We start from the raw sequence: 26,563 nt of genomic DNA, 5'->3' as shown, positions 1-26,563 counted from the left end.
GGAGTTCAGTTGGGGGCTTTAAAAATGTCTGTTTTGTCTCTTAACTCTTAAATTCTTTTACTGGATTGCTTGGCTTCCTTGGATTGGGTTTTCACTTTCTCCTGGATCTTGATGAGCTTCTTTGACATCCAGATCAGAATTCCATGTCCGTCATTTAAGTCATTTCAGATTGCTTAGTAATGATTGCTGTGGAGCTAGTGGGCTCATTTAGAGGTAAAGAGACACTCTGCCTTTTGAATTGCCGGAATTCTTGCACTGGTTCTTTCTCATCTGAGAGTGTTGCTGTGCCTTTAACCACGGTGTAAATTGAGTATAGTCAGTTGGCTTTATTTCTGGAAGTTTTTAGAGGGTTAAGACTCTGTATAGGGTCTTTTGTTAAATTCTTGCCCTTGGTTTCATAGAAAGAATTGGTGAAGTGTGTTTTTGGTGGTATAGTTTGGGCTGTGATCTAGTAGATGGTGCTTGAGAGCCTGCTCCTTTTGGGTATCCTCATATTTGCAGCTGTGCCCTGCAGTGCAAGTGGGAGATAGGTTTTGACCTCCTTACCAGGTCTGCTCCTGGGTCTTGGGAGAGCCACCTCTGATCACTGACACTGTGTCCACAATTTTTTTTTTTTTGAGATTGAGTTTTGCTCTTGTTGCCCAAGCTGTAGTGCAATGGCGTGATCTCAGCTCACTGCAACCTCTGTTTGCCTCTGGGTTCAAGCAATTCTTCTGCCTCAGCCTCCCAAGTAGCTGGGATTAAAGACATGGGCCACCATGCCCAGCTAATTTTGTGTATTTAGTGGAGATGGGGTTTCTCCATGTTGATCAGGCTGGTCTCAACCTCACGACCTCAGGTGATCCACCTGCCTCGGCCTCCCAAAGTGCTTGGGATTACAGGCATGAGCCACCGTGCCTGGCCACAATTTTAAAAAATTGTTGTTAAATGTTTCTTGCCATGGGGCTCCCTTGGGCAGAAATTCAGCAGGGAAGTAGGCCCTACCCTTACTGGGCCAGCCCTGTGGAAGGAGACACACTTGGGTCTCACAGCAGCTAACAAACCTGTGTAACCCATCCCTCTGTTTTCTGAGTGTAGACGCCTCCCCTGCTTGAGTTAGGCACAGATCCTGGCTCAGCACTCTCTTTATATCAATTTTTAAAAAATGTAATAGTGGTAATAAATGCATAAAATTTACCATTTTATCTATATCTAAGTATACAGTTTAGGAGTGTTAAGTACATTCATGTTGTTGTGTGACCAATCTCCAGAACTTTTGCAAAACTGGGACTCTACACTTATTAGACAGTAACCCCTTATTCTCTCCCCCACCCATTCCCTGGAAATCACTGTTACCTTCTGTTTCAATGAAGTTGACTACTCTAGATACCTCATGTAAGAGGATCATGTAATATTTATCTTTTTGTGACTGGATTATTTCACTTAGCATAATGACCTCAAGATTCATCCATGTTATAGCATGTGTCAGATTTTTTCCCCTGTAAGAATAATTTTCCATTGTATGTGTGTGCATGTATGTGTATTTATGTATATATGTGTATATATATAAATATAAATATGCATGTATATGTACATATATACACACATGTATGTACATATGTGCATACATATATACACACACATATATATACATATGTATACACACATATATACACAGAGCACATTTTGTTTACTAATTCATCATTGGGCACTTGGGTTACTTCCACATCATGGCCATTGTGAATAATGTTGCTATGAATAGGGTTGTGTAAATATTTCTTGGAGATCCCGTTTTCAACTTTTGGGGGGTATATATCCAACAGTGAAATTGCTGGCCCATATGAAATTCCATTTTTATTTTTAAAAGTAACTTCCATACCATACTGTTTTCCTTAGATGTTGCATAATTTTATGTTCCCACTAACAGTTCACGAGGGCTCCAATTTCTTCACACTCTCAGTAACACTTGTTACTTTCTTTTTGTTTTTTTGATAGTAGCTATCCTAATTGACATGACGCGATATCTCGTTGCGGTTTTGATTTGTACTTTCCTTACTTAACATTACTATGTTAAGCATCATTTTGTATGCTTGTTGGCCACTTGTGTATTATATCTACAGAAGTATCTATTCATGTTCTTTAGTTATTTTTGAATTAGAATTTTTTTTGAGTTGTGGGTGTTCTTTATATATTCTAGATATTAACCTTTTGCCAGATATGATTTGCAAATACTTTCTCCCCTTTAGTAGGTGACTCTTGAATTCCTGTTGATTGTGTCCTTTAATGCACAGACATTTTACATTTTGATGTAGTCTAATTAATTTATTTCTGTTGCCTGCAATTTTAGTGTGATGGCTAGGAAATCACTGCCAAATCCAGTATCAGGAAGCTTTTCCCTATGTTTTCTTCAAAAAGTTTTATAGTTTTAGGTCTTGAATCCATTTTGACTTAATTTTTATACATGGCTTAAATTAAGGGTCCTATTTTTATGTAGATATTTCCCCATTCTGTGGTCTTGACACCCTCGTTGAAGATCATTTGATCATATGTATTGGTCTATTCCATCTACCTGTCTTTTGGCATTACTACACTGTTTTGATTATGGTGGCTTTGTAGTAAGTTTTGAAATTAGTGTGAGACCTCCAACTTTTTCAGTGTTGTGTTGGTTGTTAAGGCTCTGAGACTTCATGTGAGTTTCAGGATGGATTTTTCTATTTCTACAAAAAATGCCACTGGGATTTTTATAGGTATTGCAATAAACATTAAATCTGTTCATCATTTTGTGAAGTGTTGACCTCTTAACATTATTAAGTATTCTAATTCATAAGCATGTCATGTCTTTATTTTTATCTTTAATTTTTTTAAACAATGCTTTGTGATTTTTAATGTACAAGTCTTTCATCTTTTTAGTTAAATTTATTCCCACATACTCTATTTTATGTTATTGTAAATGGAATTGTTTTCTTGATTTCCTTTTTGGATTGTTCATTATTAATATAAAAACACAATTGTGTGTGTATTAGTTTTGTATTCTGCAACTTTGGTAAATTCATTTCTTCTAATGGATTTTTTTTGGACAAAAAAATTGTTAGGACATTCTACATATAAGATCATGTTGTCTGTGAACAGAGATAAGTTTACTTCTTCCATTCAGATTTAGATGCCTCTTATTTTTTTCCTGAATAGCTGCTCTAGCTAGAACTTTCAGTACAGTATTGAATAGAAGTGGCAAAATATGATCTTTTTTTCTTGTTCTCATTCTTAGAAAGCTTTCAGTCTTTCACCATCAAGTATGATATTTTCTGTGGGCTTTTCTTATAAGGACTTTATTATGTTGAGATGGATTTTTTTTGTTTCTTGTATATTTAATGATTTTATTATGAAGCTCTGTTCATTCTTCTTTGTTCTTTGGATTGTATTATGTGTATTGACCTAATGTCAGGTTTACTGATTCTTTCTTCTGCCAGTCAAAGCTACTGTTGAGTCCCTTTCGTAAATTGTTCATTTCAGTTACTGTATTTTTTAATGCCAGAATTTCCGTTTGATTTGCCTTAAAAAATGTCTATTTATTCTCTATTTAAAGAGACATTCTATCATAGCTTCCTTTCCTCATTCAAGTAAAATTAGTTCTTGGAAGATATTTATAAAGATAATGTTGACATCTTTCTTAAATTTAATATGAGTTCTCTCATAGACTGTCTTTTTGCCCCCTTTTTTCCCTATGTATGGGCCACTCTTTCCTGTTTCTTTGCATATCTTTTTTGTGTTGTTGTTAAAAAGTGCATATTCTGGGTGATACATTGCATAATTCCATCAACCAATTCAGTGCCCCCTGTGGACCTTGTTTTTGTTGTTGCTTGTTTATTTAGGTGCTTGGCTAGACTATTTAAGTGAGTTGTTTATCCTCCCAAGTGTGAAGCCTTTAGTTTTGCTCTGCAGAGGGAGCAGCCTTGGGTGTGTGCACAGTTATCCTGGCCCTGGGACTGTCTGTTTTTCTCATCCATTAGAACTTCATTTGTTATTACAGCCAGAGTTTTGGTCTCACTCCTTGCCAGGTGACCCCTCTCTTCTTCTAGACAACTCCCTGGGGGCACAAATTGTTTCACACCATGATCCAATTAAGCTTGAGCAGGGTAGCTTGTCTTTGAGGTTTGTTCTGACCCCAGGAGGGATCTTACATTTCTCTCACTCTGGTGAACTAGCTGGCCTATGGTTTGTTGTTCTTAATTAAGAGAACCTATTGTTTTTGAGAGCATTCTGAAGCTGGAATTTCTCTGCCCTCTGTTTCAAAAAAAAAAAAAAAAAAAAAAAAGCCAGCTAATTTGGGGAGAGTTTTAGAGCTCTGTTCTTTTGAACTTCCTCTCCCCTTGGGTAAATTCTTTAATTCACTCTTTTGGAAGCTGGATGGGGAAGTCTTGCTCTGCTTTGGAACCTGAATTGAGCTTTCATGAGGGTGATTGGGGCCCTTGTTTTCTTTGACTGCTGTACATGGGGTCTTTCTGTCCTATGAGTGGGTTCTGGCTAGAGGAAGGGCTCTCCTCACCTTTCAGATACCCTCATCAGGAATTTAGTCTCCCCTACTCGGAGTTGGAGGGAGTGAGGAATGCTAGTGACTTATGCTGTGGATAAGAAACTGTATCCCTTGACTTGAGGCTGAGGGGAGAGGGAGGGAGCCTTGCAGTCGTAGCCATATCCACCCAGAGTGGAGCTTCTGTCAAGTTGAGTTGAGATTAGGGGAAAGGGAAGAAATGGGTTGGGCCTCAAAAGCTACTCTCTGGTGTGTGTGTGTGTGTGTGTGTGTGTGTGTGTTTAAACCAAGTTTTAGTAGGTCTTTTTTGAAAAAATTTTTTTTGGTTTATTGTATGCCCTTGGGACAATTTTCAGACTATTGTCTTTCAAATAGCTTTCATTGGTCATTTTTATTTCACTGGACAGTTAGTTTATAAGGCTTCTCATGTGACTATCCTAGAAGATCCTTATCAATTTTTGATAACTTCTTTTCTGGCACAATGATATTCTAGGCTCTCCTGTCTTTCACTGCCCCAATCTGGAGTGTAGCCAACTTCTCAAGGTCTTTAGTTCCACTCAGTGGTGAATGGCATTTACAAATTAGATGTGTATGCCAGCTGTGTTACTTGCTATTCTGTGTCATTGCTTTTTAGTCCCTTTCAAGTTGACAAAGCTAGCAGGAAAATATATATGTGTATATATTCATTCTGATTCCTTTAATTTCAGTCCAGTGCTATACGGTCCTTCCTCTTGTTCCTGTGTTTTTGTATTCTACAGTGAGAAATCTGTGGGTAATATCAATATATTTATTTGCCCTATATTACAATACATATATTAAAAATCAACACCAATAGAGTTACCAATCATAAACCTTAAGTAAAATGTAAGATTCCCTTGCAGTTGATACTGTTCTTACACTATCCCATGGAGGATGATATCAGCATACTGAGTTCAAGATATATTTGAATTTTTTTAAAATGTAGGTATTAATTTGATACACAACTTAAGGTCAATTTCAGAATTCTATCCTTTTTGAGTTATTTTAGGTTTTGAAGATGTAAAATCTTAATATGATTCAAAGTAAAAATTACACAGTCCCTGTTCCCACCCATCTTATATAGGTAATACTTTTATATTTGTTTCGTTTTGCAAATTTAAAATTATTATTAAATATAGACCAGGCATGGTAGCTCATGCCTGTAATCCTAGCACTTTGGGAGGCTGAGGTGGGAGGACTGCTTGAGCTCAGGAGTTTGAAACCAGGCTGGGCGATATAGTGAGACTTCGTCTCTATGAGAAAAATTTCTTTAATATGTATATTCACAGTCTTATTTTTCCTTTTTTCTTGCACAAAAGTTTGCATAATATAAACGCTCTCTTGAAACTTCCTTTTATCTCTTAATATATGATGTGGAAATAGTAATATATTTTACAGAGCTTTACTTTTTTAAAGTGCTGAATTGTTTAAATTGTTTCATGTATAAATATACCATAATTTAATCCACCAATTTTTTTTTTTTTTTAAATGTATTTGTAAGTGTCTCACTGTGTTGCTCAGGCTGATTTTGAACTCCTGGTCTCAAATTGTCCTCCTATCTGATCCTCCCAAAGTGCTGGGATTACAGGCCTGAGCCACTGTGCTTGGGCATTCAAAGCATTTTCTAACGAATGGATATTTGGCTTATTTTTCATACTTGGTACAAATAACACTATTTTTACAACCTTATATCTAATTTTTTTTTTGAGATATATTCAGGTTAAATTCCTGAATGTGGGATTTCTGAAGCAAAGCTTAAATATATATCTAATTTTGTTAGATATTGCCAAATTCCACATAATAGGGGAATTTATTAGTTCCCTAGGGCTATAAGAACAAATTATTACAAACTGGGTGGCTTAAAACAACAGAAATTTATTCCCTCAGTGGAAGCTAGAAGTCTGAAATTAAGGTGTTGGCAGGACTATGCTCTCTAACGACTCTAAGGGAAGATCCTTTCTTAACTCTTTCTAGCTCCTGGTGGTTGCTGCTGATCTTGGAGTTCCTTGGCTTGGAACTGAATAACTCCAACCCCTGTCTCAGTCTTCACATGGTGTTTGTCCCTCTGTGTGTGTGTGTGTGTGTGTGTGTGTGTGTGTGTGTCTGTGTCTGTGTCTGTGTACTGTTTCTGTATTCAGTAAGAATACCAGATACTGGATTAGGGCTCACCCTAATCCAGCATGACCTCATCCTAACTTGATTACATCTGTGAAGACCCTATTTCTAACTCAGGTCACATTCATAGATACTAGGGGTTAGGATTGAACATATCTTTTTGTTCAATTCAACAATTCAACCCACTATAATGTGCTACCCTTTTCACTGCCATTTGCTACAAAAGAGTGTCTGCTTCCTCATTGTCTTCACAAAAGACAGTGTTGCCAAATTGTTGAAATATTTGCTAACTATATAGGTCCTACATGATATCTCAGCATTTCTATTTCTCTTATTATGAAAGATGTTGACTATCTTTTATATTTTCATGCACCATTTTGTCTCTTCTTTTTACACTGTAATTGAAAGTGTTATGAACATTTCAAACATTCAGAAAAGTAGTTTTATATGTTAAATATAGAACTTAAAAAAAGACAGCAATATAATAGCAATACCATCATTATACCTAATAAAATGACATTATTCCTTACTTTTATCGAATTCCCAGTCTGCTCAAGTTGTCTCAAAAAAAATTTTTTTTAGTGTATCTCTTTAATGTATTAACTGAAGGGATAGGACAAGATTGTGCCTACTGTCCTCTTTCACTTTAAAATTTGGAGATTTACTGTGTAATTCTGCATAATAAATGAAGAGAAACCTTGCGATTGTAAGCCTTGAACTACTGTTGGGTAATGATCTCATTACTTGTGAATGCCACGGAGCAGTTTCTGTGTTCTCTTCAGTGTGTAACAGTCTTATCTATTGTGTTACCATTAGATTGTTATCTATTACTTCCCTGGAAATAGTGACTTGGTTCTGTAATGGAACTTTGTTCTGAAAGCATTTTTCACATGTGACAGTAGACTATAATGTCACCTTAATCTTGCTATGGGCTTAATAGGGAGTGAAAAATGTCATTGGTGATGGTATGATTATAGGACCATCATTTTTTCTGATTTGCTGTATCCTATTCTTCCAGAATCCTGACTTTACCTTTTCACTGTTCCCCACACATGTGCATTACTACCACAAGCTATGTGTTATCCCTCCTAGACAGTGTCAGACTTCCGGGGTTCAAATCTCACTTCCATTCACCACCTATGGTATTGGGCACTATTTCCTTAGCTGTGAAACAGAAAATAAGTTTAGCAGCTTCAGAGGGTTGTTGTCAAGTTTAAATTTAATCCACGTTAAACACTTAGAAACGATATGCAGCATGAGAAGTGCCAAGTGAATGATGGCTGTTACAGACCTATTTCCCATTGTAAGTGCCTCTGTATTAATCCAGTTCTGCTTACCATTGTTGGAATGACCCCAAAGCTCTACTTGGAGAACTATACTGTACATATGGTTACCACTAGCCATACGCGGCTGTTTAGATTTAAATTAATTAAAATGAAAGAAAATGTTTAGTTTTTCAGTCAATGTAGCCACTTAGCAAGTATTCAGCAGCCACAAGTGCTTAGTGGCTACCATATTGGGCAGCATAGATATAAACATTTATCTCCATCATTGCAAAAAGTTCTATTGCATGTGCTGCTCTAGATTTTTCCTACCAGTGATGGTGGCACCAAGACCAGAAGGGAACTCTTTTTTAAGTTTTATTTTTACTTTACAGGATACATGTGCAGAATGTATAGGTTTGTTATATAGGTATACATATACCATGGTGGTTTGCTGCACCTATCAACTTACCTTCTAGGTTTTAAGCCCTGCATACATTAGGTATTTGTCCTAATACTCTCCCTCCCCTTGCTCCCCAACCCCCTGACAGGCTCCGGTGTGTGATATTTACCTCCCTGTGTCCATGCGTTCTCACCGTTCAATCCCATTCGTGAATGAGAACATGCAGTGTTTGGTTTTCTGTTCCTGTGTTAGTTTGCTGAGAATGATGGTTTCCAACTTCATGTCACTGCAAATGACATGAACTCATTCTTTTTTATGGCTGCATAGTATTCCAAGGTGTAATGTGCCATATTTTCTTTATCCAGTCTATCATTGATGGGCATTTGGTTTGGTTCCAAGTCTTTGCTATAGTAAATAGTGCTGCAATTAATATATGTGTGCATGTGTCTTTATAGTAGAATGATTTATAATCCTTTGGGTATATATGCAGCAATGAGATTGCTGGGTCAAAAGGTGTGGTTCTAGATCCTTGAGGAATTGCCACAACTCTCTTCCACAATGGTTGAATTAATTTACACTCCAACAGTGTAGAAGCATTCCTATTTCTTCACATCCTTGTCAGTATCTGTTGTTTCCTGACTTTTTAATAATCGCCATTCTAACTGGCATGAGATGGTATCTTATTGTTGTTTTGATTTGCATTTTTCTAATGACCAGTGATGATGACCTTTTCTTATAGGTTTGTTGGCCTCATAAATGTCGTCTGTTGAGAAGTATCTGTTCATATCCTTTGCCCACTTTTTGATGGGGTTGTTTTCTTGTAAATTTAAGTTCTTTATAGATTCTGGATGTTAGACCCTTGTCAGATGGATAGATTGCAAAAATTTTCTCCCATTCTGTAGGTTGCCTGTTCACTTTGATGATAATTTGTTTTGCTGTGCAGAAGCTCTTTAGTTTAATTAGATCCTATTTGTTAATTTTGGCTTTTGTTGCCATTGCTTTTGGTGTTTTATTCATGAAGCCTTTGCCCATACCTATGTCCTGAATGGTATTGCCTAGGTTTTCTTCTAGGGTTTTTAGGTTTTAGGTTTTACACTTAAGTCTTTAATACATCTTGAGTTATTTATCTTTTTTTGAATAAGGTGTAAGGAAGGGGTCCAATTTCAGTTTTCTGCATATGGCTAGCCAGTTTTCCCAGCACCATTTACTAAATAGGTAATCCTTTCCCCATTTCTTTGTCAGGTTTGTCAAAGATCAAATGGTTTTAGATGTGTGGTGCTATTTCTGAGGCCTCTGTTCTGTTCTGTTGGTCTATATATGGCTTTTGGTACCAGTACTATGCTGTTTTGATTACTGTAGCCTTGTAGTATAGTTTGAAGTCAGGTAGCGCAATGCCTCCATCTTTATTCTTTTTGCTTAGGATTGTCCTGGCTATACTAGCTCTTTTTTGGTTCCATATGAAATTTAAAATAGTTTTTTCTAATTCTGTGAAGAAAGTCAGTGGTACCTTGATGGGGATAGCATTAAATCCATAAATTACTTTGGGCAGTATGGCCATTTTCACAATATTGATTCTTATCCATGGGCATGGAATATTTTTTCCATTTGTCTGCGTCCTTTCTTATTTCCTTGAGCAGTAGTTTGTAAATCTCCTTGAAGAGATCCTTCCTGCCCCTTGTAAGCTCTATTCTTAGGTATTTTATTCTCTTTGTAACAATTGTGAGTGGGAGTTGACTCATGATTTTGCTCTCTGCTTGTCTATTGTTGTATAGGAATGCTTGTGATTTTTTTGCACATTGATTTTGTATCCTGAGACTTTGCTGAAGTTCCTTACTAGCTTAAGGAGTTTTGGGGGCTGAGACAATGGGGTTTTCTAAATATAAAATTATGTCATCTGCAAACAGAGACAATTTGACTTCCTCTCTTCCTATTGAATACCCTTTATCTCTTTTTCTTGCCTGTTTGCCCTGGCCAGAACTTCCGGGACTATGTTGAATAAGAGCAGTGAGAGAGGGCAACCTTGTCTTGTGCTGATTTTCAAAGGGAATGCTTCCAGCTTTTGCCCCTTCAGTATAATATTGGCTATAGGTTTGTCATAAATAGCTCTTATTTTGAGATATGTTCGATAAATAGCTAGTTTATTGAGAGTTTTTGGCATGAAGGGGTGTTGAATTTAATTGAAGGCCTTTTCTGGATCTATTGAGATAATCATGTAGTTTTTGTCATTGGTTCTGTTTATTGATTTACATTTGTTGAACCAGCCTTGCATCCTAGGGATAAAGCTGACTTGATCATGGTCGATCAGCTTTTTGATGTGCTGCTGGATTTGGTTTGCCAGTATTTTTTGAGGATTTTCACATCAATGTTCATTAGGGATATTGCCTGAATTTTTGTTTTTTCAGAGCTTGTTATTGGTTTATTCAGGAATTCAACTTCTTCCTGGTTTAGTCTTGGGAGGATATAAATGTTCAGAAATTTATTTCTTCTAGATTTTGTGGGTTTTTTTTTCTTTTTTTGCACAAATGTTTATAGTATTCTCTGATGGTAGTTTGTATTTCTGTGGGATCCGTGATGATATCCCCTTATCATTTTTTGTGTCTATTTGATTCTTCTCTCTTTATTAGTCTGGCTAATGGTCTATTTTGCTGATCTTAAAAAACAAAACGGTTCCTGGATTCACTGTTTTTTTTTTTTTTTTTTAAAGGGTTTTTCATATCTCTATCTCCTTCAGTTCTGCTCTGACTTTAGTTATTTCTTATCTCCTGCTAGCTTTTGAATTTGTTTACTCTTGCTTCTCTAGTTCTTTTAATTGTGGTGTTAGGGTGTCGATTTTAGATCTTTCCTGCTTTCTCATGTGGGCATTTAGTGCTATAAATTTCCCTCTTAATGCTGCTTTAGCTGTGTCCCAGAGTTTCTGGTATGTTTTGTCTTTTGTTCTCATTGGTTTCTAAGAACTTCTTTATTTCTGCCTTAATTTCGTTAGCCAGTAGACATTCAGGTGCAGGTTGAGTTTCCATGTAGATATGAAGTTTGAGTTTCTTAATCCTGAGTTCTAATTTGATTGCACTGTGGTCTGAGAGACTATTTATGATTTCTGTCTTTTGCATTTTGCTGAGGACTGTTTTACTTTCAATTATGTGGCCAATTTTAGAATAAGTGTGATGTGGTGCTGAGAAGAATGTATATTCTGTTGATTTGGGATGGAGAGTTCTGTATATGTCTATTAGGTCCACTTGGTCCAGAACCGAGCTCAAGTCCTGAATATCCTTGTTAATTTTCTGGCTCATTGATCTGTCTAATATTGACAGTGGGGAGTTGAAGTCTCCCACTATTGTTGTGTGGGAGTCTAAGTCTCTTTGTAGGTCTCTAGGAACCTGTGGAATGAATTTCAGTGTTTCTATATTGGGTGTATATATATTTAGGATAGTTAGATCTTCTTGTTGCATCGATTCCTTTATCATCATGTAATACCCTTCTTTGTTTTTGTTGATCTTTGTTTAAATTCTGTTTTATCAGAGACTAGGATCACAACCTCCACTTTTTTTTTTTCCTTTCATTTGCTTGGTAAATATTCCTCCATCCCTTTATTTTGAGTTTATGTGTGTCTTTGCATGTAAGATGGGTCTCCTGAATATAGCACACTGATGGGTCTTGACTCTTTATCCAATTTGTCAGTCTGTCTTTTAACTGGGGCATTTAGCCCATTTACATTTAAGGTTAATATTACGTGTGAATTGGATTGTGTCATGATGCTAGCGCTTATTTTGCACATTCGTTGATGTAGTTTCTTTATAGTGTCATTGGGCTTTATATTTTGGTGTTTTCGCAGCGGCTGGTACCAGTTGTTCCTTTCTGTATTTAGTGCTTCCTTCAGGAGCTCTTGTAAAGCAGGCTTAGTGGTGACAAAATTCCTCAGCATTTTCTTGTCTGTAAAGGATTTTATTTCTCCTTTGCTTATGAAGCTTAGTTTAGCTGGATATGAAATTCTGGGTTGAAAATTCTTTAAGAATGTTGAATATTGGCCCCCACTCTCTTCTAGCTTGTAGGGTTTCTTCAGAGAGATCCACTGTTAGTCTGATGGGCTTACCTTTGTAGGTAACCTGATTCTCTCTGGCTGCCTTTAACATTTTTTCCTTTGTTTCAACCTTGGAGAATCTAACAATTATGTCTTGGGGTTGCTCTTCTTGAGGAGTATCTTAGTGGTGTTCTCTTTATTTCCTGGATTTGAATGTTGGCCTGTCTTGCTAGTTGGGGAAGTTCTCCTGGATAAATATCCTGAAGTGTGCTTTCCAACTTGGTTCCATTCTCCTAGTCACTTTCAGGCACCCCAATCAAGCACAGGTTTTGTTTTTCATACAATCCCATATTTCTTGGAGGTATTGTTCATTCCTTTTCATTCTTTTTTCTCTAATCTTGTCTTCCTGTTTTACTTCAGTAAGTTAATCTTCAATCTCTGATATATCCTTTCTTTTGCTTGATCAGTTTGGTTATTGATACTTGTGTATGCTTCAGGAAGTTCTTGTGCGCTGTGTTTTTCAGCTCCATCAGGTCATTTATGTTCTTCTCTAAACTGGTTATTCTAGTTAGCAATTCCTGCAGTCTCTCCCAGTCAGGAGGCAATGGGGGTTAGGGACCCACTTGAGGAGGCAGTCTGTTTCTTAGCGGAGTTCGAGCACTGTGCTGGGAGAATCTTCCTTGTCAGGATCAGCTGCTCTCTTCAGAGCTGGCAGGCAGGAACATGTAAGTCCACTGAAGCTGTGCCCACAGCTGCTGCTTCCACTAGGTGCTCTGTCCCAGGGAGATGGGAGTTTTATCTATAAGTCCCTGACTGGGACTGCTGCCTTTCTCAGAGATGCCCTGCCTAGTGAGGAGAAGTCTAGAGAAAACAGTCTGGCCACAGCTGTTTTGCCATGCTGTGGTGATTTCTGCCCAGTCTGAACTTCCAGGCTTCCTTAGCACTGTCAGGGGAAACCTGCCTACTCAAGCCTCAGTAATGGCAGACACCCCTCTCCCCACCAAGCTTGAGGTCATCCCAGGTCTACTTCAGACTCCTGTGCTGGCAGTGAGAATTTCACACCAGTGGTTCTTAGCTTGCTGGGCTCTCTGGGAATGGGACCCACTGAGCAAGATCACTTGGATCCCTGGCTTCAGCCCCCTTTCCAGGGGAGTGAACAGTTCTGTCTCATTGGGGTTCCAGGTACCCCACTGGATTACAAAAATAAAAATAAAAAACACCTGCAGCTAGCTCAGTGTCTGCCCAGTCACCCAGTTTTGTGCTTGAAACCCAGGGCCCTGGTATAGGAACATGAAGGAATCTCCTGGTCTGCCGATTGTAAAATAAACCATGGGAAAAGTGTAGTATCTGGGCTGAATTGCATAGTCCCTCACAACTTCCCTTGGTTGGGGGAAGGAGGGCCCTGGTTCGTTGCATTTCCTGGGTGAGGCAACACCCTGCCCTGCTTTTGCTCACCCTCCTTGGGCTGCACCCACTGCCTAACGAATCCCAATGAGATGAACTGGGTACCTCATTTGGAAATGCAGAATTCACCCACCTTCTGCATTGGTCTCACTGGGAGCTGCAGACTGGAGTTGTTCTATTCAGCCATATTGCCAGATCCCAGAATGGAACTCTTATTCCCCTTCTCTTCTTTAAATGGAGACTTTTCCTTTACCTTCTGGGAGATAGTAGTTTTAGAAGACAACTTACTTAGTCCTCTTTATGAAATAATAACTTAATTGGATGAAGAGCCAGAAAAATCTACTAGACCAAGTTTCTGTGGGAGAGGAAAATATTTTAAAATAAGATTCTTCCCTCGTGTGTGGCATTTCCTCTGGTTTCTTGCTTTTTTTTTTTTTTTTTTTTTTTGACATATCTGTCTGCAAATGTTTCTTATCTCTTCTACTCCCCATCATGTGGGCAGACACCCCTCTCCCCACCAAGCTTGAGGTCGTCCCAGGTCTACTTCAGACTGCTGTGCTGGCAGCGAGAATTTCACGCCAGTGGTTCTTAGCTTGCTGGGCTCTCTGGGAATGGGGCCCACTGAGCAAGATCCCCACATTAGTCTCCCCACACTAGTGTAGTGGAGAGTACTAGTAGTACTAGTGTAGTCTCCCCACACTAAGGCACAGAGTTTTGGCTGTGTATCCTCCTCCCCTACTCCTCAAATGATTCTCTGGTGTCCCTACTTATGACTGGGTAGGTGAGAGAAGGGCTGATATAAATATTTTTGGACAGAGATCTGAGCTGCATTAGCCATTGCAGCTCACCAGGGATCTTGGTACTCAAGGACATAAATATGATATCTTTTAAAAATTACCACATATTGGCCGGGTGTGGTGGCTCACGACTGTAGTCCCAGCACTTTGGGAGGCTGAGGCAGGTGGATCCACAAGCTCAGGAGATCGAGAGCATCCTGGCTAACACAGTGAAACCCCGTCTCTACTAAAAATACAAAAAAAAAAAAAAAAAAAAAAAAGAGCCAGGCATGGTAGCGGGTGCCTGTAGTCCCAGCTACTCGGGAGGCTGAGGCAGGAGAGTGGTGTGAACCCAGGAGGCGGAGCTTGCAGTGAGCTGAGATCACACCACTGCACTCCAGCCTGAGCAACTGCAAGACTCTGTCTCAAAAAAAAAAAAAAAACCAAAAAACAAAAAACAACTACATACATATTTCTCTAATTAGGTCATCTGGAGGAGTTGGGGGGATCAGTTGGTATCCTTATAAAACTCTCACTTCTACAATAGCTCCCAAGTGCCTACCACATCAAGTCTAATTTCTTCTGCCTGTTTTTCAGAGCTCTCTGCAGTCTAGAAACGGGAAAAATTACATATTAAGGAAATCCCATCAGACTAATAGCAGACTTCTCAGCAAACACTTTACAAGCCAGAAAAGATTGGGGCCTATTTTTAGCGTTCTTAAAGAAAAATAAATGTCAAACAAGAATTTCATATCCTGCCAAACTAAGCTACATAAATGAAAGAGAAAGTCTTTCCCAGACAAGCACATGCTAAGAGAATTCATCACCACCAGACTGGTCCTACTAGGAACACTCAAGAGTAGTAAGCATGGAAATGGAAAAATACTTGCTATCATAAAATCACATGCAACTACAAAGGCCACAGACACTATAAAGCAAACACACAATTGAGACTACAAAGCAACTACCTGATAACACTATGACAGGAGTAAAACCTCACATATCAATATTAACCTTGAAAGCAAATGGTCTAAATGCTTATCTTAAAAGACAGAGTGGTAAATCGGATTAAAAAACAAGACCCAACCTTCTGCTGCCTTCAGGAGGCCCATCTTGCTTGTTTTGACTCTCATAAACTCAAAGGAATGGAGAAAGATCTATCATGCAAATGGAAAACAAACAAAAAAATAGGGGTTGCATTCTGGTTTGATAAAATGGACTTTAAACCAATACAAAAAGACAAAAAGGGAATTATGTAATTGTAAAGGATTTAATTCAATAAGATATTTAAATATCCTAAGTATATACGCACCCAGCATCAGAGCACACAGATTTATAAAACATACTACTAGACCTAAGAAAAGATAGTCATACAATAATACTGGTGGTAGACTTCAACATCCCACTGGCATTAGATAAATAATTGAGGCAGAAAACTAACAAACTCTGGACTTAGACACTTGACCAAAGGTATTTCATAGACATCTATAGATTACTCCACCCAACAATCAGATGATAGATATTATTTTCATCCATGCATGGATTTTCTTTAAGATTGACCACATGCTTGGTCAAAAAGCAAGTCTTAATAAATTTTTTTTAAATGGAAATTATATCAAGCATCTCCAACCATAGTGGAATGAAATTAGAAATTAATACCAAAAGGAACTCTCAAAGTCACACAAATACATGAAAATTAAACAACTTGCTCCTGAATGACTTTTGGGTAAAAAACAAAATTAAGGCATAAAGCAAAACATCATTTGAATTACATGAAAACAGACACAATATACCAAAACCTTTGGGATATGGTGAAAGCAGTGTTAATAGGAAAGTTTATAGTGATAAATACATAGTTCAAGAAGATAGAACTCAACTCAATGTTGCACCTAAAGGAACTAGAAAAATAAACCCAAAACTAGCAGAAGAAAAGATCAGAGCTGAACTAAATGAAATTGAAACCAAAAAACATACAAGGATGAACAAAATGAAAAATTGGTTCCTTGAAAGGAAAAACAAGATTGCTAGACCAGTAGCTAGCTTAACCAAGTAAAAGAGAGGACATCTAAGCATGATCAGAAATGATAAAGGTGGTGTTGCAACTAATATTACAGAAATACAAAAGATCCACAGACTACCGTGAACATCTCTAGGTGCCAAACTAGAAAACTTAGAGGAAGTAGATAAATTCCTAAACACATACAATCTGCCAAGATTGAACCAGGAAGAAATTTAAATCCTGAATAGACCAATAACAAGTTCCAAAGTTGAATCAGTAATTAAAAAAAAAAAGCTACCAACCAAAATAAGCCCTGGACCCCTGGGCCAGATGGATTCACAGCCAAATTCTACCAGACATACAAAGAAGAACTGGTACCAATGTTTCTGAAACTATTCCAATAAATCAAGGAGGAAGGATTCTTCCCTAACTCATTCTAGGAAACTGCCATTTTAATGTCAAACTCTGACAGTGACACAACTAAAAAATACTAGAGCAATATCCCTGATGAAGATAGATGCAAAAATTCTCAAGAAGATACTAACAAACTAAATCCAGTAGCACATCAAAAAGATTTTACCATGATCAAGTGGGCTTTATTCTTGGGATGCAAAGATGGTTCAACATGCATAAATCAAAAGTAACTCACCACATAAATAGAATTAAAAACTATATAATCTCAAGAGATGCAAAAAAAAGCTTTTGACAAAATCCAACATCACTTCATGATAAAAATCCTGAAGGAATTTACTGAAGGCATCAAAGGAATGTACCTCAAAATGAGCCATCTATGACAAACCAATAACCGTTATTACACTGAGTGGGCAAAAGTTGGAGGCATTCCCCTCAGAACTGGAATAAGACAAAGATGCCCATTCTTACCACTTCTATTCAACATAGTACTGGAGGTCCTAGCAAGAGCAATCAGGTAAGAGAAAGAAATAAAAGGCATCCAAAAAGGAAGAGAGAGAGCCAAATCATCTGTTTTCTGATGATATGATTCTACACCTAGGAAACCCTCACCATTCCTCCAAAAGATTCCTAGACCTGATAAATGACTTCACTAAAGTTTCAGAATACAAAATCAATGCACAAAAATTGGTACCATTTCTATACAACATTAATATTCCATCTGAGAACCAAATCAAGAGTGCAATTCAATTTATAATAGCCACACACAAAAGATAATACTTAGGCATACATTTAACCAAGGTGATGCAAAATCTCTACAAAGAGAATTACAAAACTCTGTTGAAAGAAATTCTAGATGACACAAAGAAATGCAATAATATTCCATGCTCATGGACTGAAAGAATTAGTATTGTTAAAATGACCATACTGCGGAAAACAATCTATAGATTCAATGTAATATCTATCAAATTACCAACATCACTTTTCACAGAATTAGAGAAAAACAATTCAAAATTTGTGTGGAGCCAAACACAAGAGCCTGAACAGACAAATCAATTCTAAGCAAAAAGAACAAGCCAAGGCATAACATTACCCAACTTCAAGCTATACTACAAGGCTATAGTAACAAAAACAGCCTGGTACTGGTACAAAAATAAACATAGATGAAACGGAGAACCCAGAAATAAACCTGCACATCCACAGCCATCTAATCTTTGACAAAGTTGACAAAAACAAGAAATGAGGATAGGATCCCTATTCAGTGAAGGATGCTGGGAGAACTTGCCACATGCAGAAGATTGAAGCTAGTTCCTTACCTTTCACCATACACAAAAAATTAACTTACTAGGGATTAAAGACTTAAATGTAAGACTCAAACTATGAAAATCCTGGAAAGGCAACTTAGGAAACACTCTTTTGGACATTGGCCTAGATAAAACATTCGTGACTAAGACCTCAAAGGCAAATGCGTTAAAAACAATAATCAAAAGTGTAAATGGGAAACCTACAGAATTGGAGAAAATACTTGCAAACTATGCATCAGACAAATATCCAGAACCTATAAAGAACTTAAGAAAAAAGCAAGTAACAACATTAAAAAGTGGGCAAATGACATGAACAAAGACTTCTCAAAAGAAAACGTAGAAGTGGCCAAGAAACATGAAAAAATGCCCAACATCACTAATTATCAGAGAAATGCAAATTAAAACCCCAATGAGATAGCCATTCTGACTGCTATGAGATGACATTAAGAAGTAAAAAAAAAAAAAAAATTGTTGGTGAGGATGCAGAGAAAAAGGAGTGCTTATACATTGTTGGTACAAATGTAAATTAGTACAACCTCCATGGAAAATAGTTTGAAGATTTTTGTGAAGAACTTAAAATAGAACTGGCATTTCTCCCAGCAATCCCACTACTGGGTATCTACCCAAAGGAAAAGAAATCATTCTATTATAAAGACACTTGCACTTACATGTTTATTGTAGCATACTATTCACAATGAGTAAGTAATGAAATCAACCTAAATTTCATTCAAGGATGATTTGATAAAATATGGTACATATATACCATAGAATACTTTGCAGCCATAAAAAACAGTGAAGTCATGCACTTTGCAGCAACATGGATTCATCTGGAGGCCATTATCTTAAGTGAATTAATGCAAAATCAGAAAATCAAATACCACATGTTCTGATTTATAAGTGGGAGCTAACAATGGGTACACATGAAAGTAAAGATGGAAACAATTGACAAAGGGGGAGAAAGGAGGGAAAGTCTAAAAAAGCTACCTGTTCACTATTTGGGTGATGGATTCAATAGATGCCCAAACTCCTGCATTATGTAATATAGCCATGTAACAAACCTACACGTGTACTCCCTTAACCTAAAATTAAAAACTCTTTATAATCTTATTCTACTAATTATTCAATCTTACTATTGGCTGAATATCTATTATATTTTATTTCCTCAGCTTGACCTTATGAAGATGGGAAGATAGGGAATCTTCTCAAAAGTTCTATCTATTGGTTTGATAGAGAGACATATAAATAAATATATGTAATGTGCTAAATACCAGAGTTGAAAGATGTTGTAAGTACTATATGAACATGAAAGATAGCAGTAAGTTCTTCTTGGAGAGAGACAAAGGGACAGCATCAAAGACATAAACATACACACACACACACACACACACACACACACACATTGAATGGCTAAGAGTTTGTGAAGTAGAAATATTGAGCAAGGGCATTCTAGGTAAGGAGAACAGCATAAATAAGTCATGAACTTGATATTCCATACTCCATTACAGGTCTCTGTCTACAAGCCATGACTACATGCACGTGTTTAAGCTGCTGTGTAAACTTGTGAAACTTGTAGAAGAAATCAACTTAATACTCTATTAGATAAGATCTGTCAGAGGCTAGTCAAGATCTTTTGTGGTTCCAAATTTAAAGCAATTCTGAACAGAAAGCTGGAGATGTCGTACTACCAGACCTCAAAATATACTACAAGGCCACAGTAATCAGAGCAATATGATACTGTCATTAAAAACAGACACATAGACCAATGAGACAGAGCAGGGAAGCCGGAATCTTATCCACATATCTACAGCCAGCTAATTTTTGATGAAGCTACCAAGAACACTCACTGGGGAGAGGATAGTTTCTTCAATAAATGGGAAACCTGGATATCCATATGCAGAGAATAAAACTAAACCCCAACCTCTTACCTTATGTAAAAATCAACTCAAAATGGTTCAGAAACCTAAATGTAAGACTAAAAATAACATTAGCAAGAGGAAATATAGGGGAAATGCTTCAGAACATTTGGGAAAAGGTTTTATAAGATCTCAAAAGCACGGACAACAAAAGCACAAATAAATGGGATTACATCAAACTAAAATAACTTACTACAGCAAAGGAAACAATCCTTAGTGTGAGAAGACAACTTACAGAATGGAAGAAAATATTTGCAAACTACTTATTCAACAGGGGACTAATATCCAAAATTGACAAGGAACTCAACAGCAAAAACAAAAAAAAACAAAAAAAAAAACTGATTAAAAATGGGCGAATGATCTGAATAGACATTTCTCAAAAGACAATTGACAAACAAATGCCTGAAAAAATGCTTAACATCACTAACCGTCAGAGAAATGCCAATCAAAACGACAAGGTGGAAATATCCCCTCACCCCAGTTAGGATGGTTATTATCAAAAAGACAAAAAGTGATACATATTTGTGAAAATGTGAAGAAAGAAAGAAATACGCTGTTGGTGGGAATGTGAACTAGTACAGCCACTGTGGAGAACAGTATAAAGATTTCTTAAACTACAAAAAGAACCATCGTAGGATCCAAAAATCCCACTACTGGGCATTTATCCAAAGGAAAATAAGTCAGTAGACATCTGCATTCCTATGTTTATTGCAGCATTATTCACAATAGCCAAGGTATTGACTCAACCTAGGTGTATACACATGCATGTGCGCACGCGCATACACACGCCCCCCCCCCCACGGAATACTATTCAGCCATAAAAAAGAATTGAAATTCTGTCATTTGTGGCAACATGGATGAAACAGGAGGACATTAGATTAAAATATGTCAGGAACAGAAAGTTAAACACCATCACGTGGAAGCTAAAAAAAAAGTTGATCTTGTAGAAGTAAAAAATAGAGCAGAGGATAGCAGAGGCTGGGAAGGGTAGGCAGAAGAGTGAAGTAGAGAGAGATTTGTTAAAGGATACAAAGCAACAGCTAAATAAGAGGAGTTAAGTTCTAGTGTTCTTTATCACTCTAGGATGACTATAGTTAACTATATGTTATATAGTTTCAAATAGCTGGAAGGATATTGACTATTTCTAATGCAAAGAAATGAGAAATATTTGAGATGATGGCTATGGTAATTACCCAAAAGATCTGATCACAAAGCATTATATTCATAAAATTATCACTATGTATTCCATGAATATGTACCATTTGTCAATTAAAAACAATAAAATGTAAAATCTGAAGGTTTTTTTTTTTTTGCAGCTATAAGAGAGCCAGGAAAAATGCTTTCTCTTTAATAAGAACATACACAACATGTGCAATAGAGGATTGATTACCACAAGGCTCTTAAATTCATTTGCAGAGAGATGGTTTAATTACCACGATAGTTGGTGAATTCATTTACAGTAAAAAAAAAAAATTCAGTTTCCTCTAACAAACATATACAGTTTCTTATAACAAATTCTTTTATAGATTATGCAAACAAGCAAATTTTCCTGTATCTAAGTTCTGCATAATTAATGAATAAAAGTAATTTTCCATACAAAGAAGCTTTGCAGTCATCATAGACTTCAAGTTTAAAAATGATATTCCGTGGAAAGGAAATCAAAAATAAATGAACAGAGGAAAACATTTATGGTTAACAGTTGAATATCTTGGAGTACTTTGATATACATTAAAAAGGAATCATAATTCATCATATCAAGAATTAGAGCACATAGAGACATAGATCATCCTAGTTTTCTACAAGTACTTTGTTTTTTTTGTATTTCTGTGATCAGAATATAAACTTATAATCCTCTTTATCTTATTATAAAGAGCAATAGCCAGCTCAATAATGAATTACTAGTCTCTTTTCAAGGATTTTCATCAAATATAATTGTAACTTCTATTTTTATAGCTTTGGTCAGTAAAAAAAGAACAAAGTCTTAAGTTCCTGTTTTCAGCAATATATATTCTCAAATCCTTCTAGATAAGACTTCGTGATTGATTGGATATGTGGGTGGTAGGATCTGGTGAGGAAAATGGCAGAGTTAAGATGATATTTAGTCTTCTCTCCTGGGATGCTCCATGAATGGGGCTTGGAATAGGGATATATAATATTGATTGATGGAGAAGAAAATAAAACATTGAATTCAGCTTTGGATATGTTAAATTGGAGGTACTTGTGGCATAAACAACAACAAAAAAATTTTTTTTCAAATACAATTTTGTGGGGTGTCTCAAAATAGAAATAAGAACGAAGCGAGTATTGGAGTTCCTGATTCCTACCTATTTCAGCATAACCTAATCATGTTCTGACTTTTTGGAGTGGTCTTTGAGTTCTTGTAGTTCTATATAGCATACTCCAGAAACCCGGATTTAGTCTACTACTCGCCTTTCATAAGTAAGGAAATTAAGATGAAAAGTAGCTTGTTAAAGGAGACATCTCAAATAATTAATGACTGCATCATGAGCAGAACTCAGGTCTCCTGGCTTACCTGTCCATTACTCTGTTTAGAGTATCTTGTCTACAGATGGACACAGAGTAGGTTGAAGGATGTAATACTTCCAAGTACTTATGTGCCGACTGAATATCATGCCTGATGCCTACCACTTTTCTTTTTTAGTTTGATATTTTAAACCTGGAATATTAAAAGCTTTGGAGATTTAATTCTGGTTACTTTACAAGTCAAGTCATTTTATAAATATATTACAGTAAAAGCATTCTATATGTACTTTGAACTAGCAATAATATTCCCAAGCCTCAGGACGCTATGTATTTACTATATAGATATTTGTTGCATTGAGCTGCCATTATGACAAAAAATCCTTAGGGTTCATTATAATGGGATATAAATTATGTCTGGTATGATTGATGACAATAAAGTTATAACATTAATAAATACTGTTTACAAACCTTTTCCACATTATCATATTTTTATTCCTTAATCCTCGGGGAGAAGTTGTATTTCTCAATTTTACAAACACATAAACTAAGGCTTAGATGACTTTATTTCAAAGATTAGGATTCTAGTAGAATTCCTTAGGTCTGCCAAGCAATAAGATTATGTAGATTCAAAGCACCATATTCTAGAGATCAGCACCTGAATAGAAGGGTGTATAGGTGTTATAAATCTAAAAGTAGACATTTATTCATTTGTTAATTCATGAAATAAGCATTTATTGAGCACCTTCTGGATACCAGGCCAAAAATCTGAGAGAAAAAACCATTGCCATTTTCAAGAATTTGACAGTGCTAATACAGCTAGATTTAAGCAGCAGGAATGATTCAGCTGGAGCCTAGCCATACTGTTTGTAATCAGGCAGCAGCAGACAAAATAAACAGATAAAACCACAAGAATTTATACAGCCCTTGATATAATGTTGGCCACAAGGACAGAAGACTGGTTCCTCTGGAAAGTTCTAATGATTATAATGTATGAGTTCCTAGCATATGCTGGTATATGATATTATGCAATGTTGAGAATAAGCTATGGTAACAAACTAGGCACATTTAGAGTCTTACTATTTAAAAAAGATGAAAGACCTGATTTTTCCCATTGGTGCCATATTAGATGTTGCTTTACCAAGAAGTAGGAACTTTGTAGAGGATACTTGGTAACAACTTTCCCTTTTACATACGAGCAGGAAATAACAGTGACATTGAGGTAAGAATTTTCTCTGTCATCTTTCTCTCTTCCTATCCCTGTTCTCTGTCCCCAGCCCAGTCATTGAATAAAGTCTTATATTTTGGGAAGAAAGTAGTGGAGGTGTAGAATTACATGTATGGTCTATTTTTATGTTTCAAATGATGTAAAATATTAACTTGTTTATACTAGGTGCTAAATGTACATAAGATTAAAATGTTAATGAAGAGAAGTACAATGATTACATATAAACCAATACATTGTAAAATTGAAACTAGCATTCTTTTTAAAAAAAATTTCCATAAGTTCTTGGGGTACAAGTGGTATTTGGTTACATGAGTAAGTTCTTCAGTGGTGATTTGTGAGATTTTGGTGCACCCATCACCCAAACAGTATACGCTGCACCATATACGTAGTCTTTTATCCCTCACTCCCCTCCCACTCTTCCTCACCAAGTCCCCAAACCATTGTATTCTTATGCCTTTGCGTCCTCATAGCTTAGCTCCCACATATCAGTGAGAACATGTGATGTTTGGTTTTCCATTCCTGAGTTACTTCACTTAGAATAATAGTCTCCTATCTCATCCAGGTCCCTGTAAATGCTGTTAATTCATTCTTTTTTATGGCTGAGTAGTATTCCATCATATATCTATATATCATATGTATCATATCATACACACACACATACATATATGCACACACCACAGTTTCTTTACTCATTGATTGATGGGCATTTGGGTTGGTTTCATGATTTGGCAATTGTGAATTGTGCTGCTATAAACATGCAGGTGCAAATATCTTTTGGAATAATGACTTCTTTTCCTCTCGGTAGACACCAGTAGTGGGATTGCTGGATCAAATGGTAGTTCTACTTTTACTACTTTTAGGAATCTCTACACTGTTTTCCACAGTGGCTGTACTAGTTTACATTCCTACCAGCAGTGTAGGAGTGTTCCCTGATCACCACATCAATGCCACCGTCTACTCTTTTTTTTTTATTATGGTCTGTCTTCCAGGAGTAAGTTGGTATCACATTGTGGTTTTGATTTGCATTTCCCCGATCATTAGTGATCCTGACCATTTTTTCATGTTTGTTGGCCATTTGTAGAACTTCTTTTGGGAATTTTGTATTCATGTCCTTAGCCCACTTTTTGATGGGATTGTTTGTTTTTTTCTAACTGATTCGTTTGAGTTCATTGTAGATTCTGGATATTAGCCCTTTGTCGGGTGTATAGATTGTGAAGACTTTCTTCCACTCTGTGGGTTGTCCCTCTACTCTGCTGACTGTTCTTTTGCTGTGAAAAGGCTCTGCAGTTTTATTAGGTTCTAGCTATTTATCTTTGTTTTTATTGCATTTGCTTTTGGGTTATTCACAAAATGCTTGCCCAAGCCAATGTTTAAAAGGTTTTTCCAGTGTTATCTTCTAGAATTTTTATATTTTCAGGTCTTAGATTTAAGTCCTTAATCCATCTTGAGTTGACTTTTGTATGAGGTGAGAGACAAGGATCCAGTTTCCTTCTCCTACATGTGGCTAGTCAATTATCCCAGCACCATTTGTTGTTGAGAAGGGTGTCCTTTCCTCACTTTTGTTTTTGTTTGCTTTGTTGAAGATCAGTTGGCTGTAAGTATTTAGGTTCATTTTTGGGTTATCTATTCTGTTCCATTGGTATGTACCTATTTTTATACCAGTACCACACTGTTTTGGTGACTATGGCCTTATAGTATAGTTTGAAATCAGGTAGTGTGATGACTCCAGATTTGTTCTTTTTGCCTAGTCTTGCTTTTGCTATGTGGGCTCTTTTTTGGTTCCATGTGAATTTTAGAATTGTTCTTTCTAATTCTGTGAAGAATTATGTGGTATTTTGATGAGGATTGCATTGAATTTGTAGATTGCTTTTGGCAGTATGGTCATTTTCACATTATTGATTCTACCCATCCATGAGCATGGGATGTGTTTCCATTTGTTTGTGTTATCTATGATTTCTTTCAGCAGTGTTTTATAATTTTCCTTGTAGATGTCTTTTTACTCCTTGGTTAGGTATATTCGTAAGTATTTTATTTTCTTTGCAGCTATTGTAAAAGAAGTTGAGTTCTTGATTTGATTCTCTGCTAGGTTGCTGTTGGTGTATGGAAGAGCTACTGATTCATATACATTAATCATGCATCCGGAAAACGTTGCTGAATTCTTCTATCAGTTCTAGAAGCTTTTTGGAGGAATCTTTAGGGTTTTCAAGATAAACAATCATATTGTCAGCAAACAGTTACAGCTTGACTTTCTCTTTACTGATTTGGATGCCCTTTATTTCTTTCTATTGTCTGATTGCTCTCAATAGGACTTCCAGTACTATGATGAAGAGGAGCGGTGAGAGTGGGCATCCTTGTCTTGTTCCAGTTCTCAGAGGGAATGTTTTCAACTTTTCCCCATTCAGTATTATGTTGGCTGTGGGTTTGTCATAGATGGCTTTTGTTACATTAAGGAATGTCCCTTATATGCTGATTTTGCTGAGAGTTTTAATCATAAAGCGATGCTGGATTTTGTCGAATGCTTTTTCTGCATCTATTGAGATGATCATGTGATTTTTGTTTTTAATTCTATTTATGTGGTGTATCACATTTATTGACTTCCATATGTTAAACCATCTCTGCATCCCTGGTATGAAACCCACTCGATCATGGTGAATTATCTTTTTGATATGTTGTTGGATTTGGTTAGCTAGTATTTTGTTAAGGATTTTAGCATTAATATTCATCAAG

This window comes from Trachypithecus francoisi, unplaced genomic scaffold, assembly GCF_009764315.1.
Source record: "Trachypithecus francoisi isolate TF-2019V2 unplaced genomic scaffold, Tfra_2.0 Lachesis_group16, whole genome shotgun sequence".
Classification (NCBI taxonomy): Eukaryota; Metazoa; Chordata; class Mammalia; order Primates; family Cercopithecidae; genus Trachypithecus; species Trachypithecus francoisi.
This window is presented reverse-complemented; position numbering follows the sequence as displayed.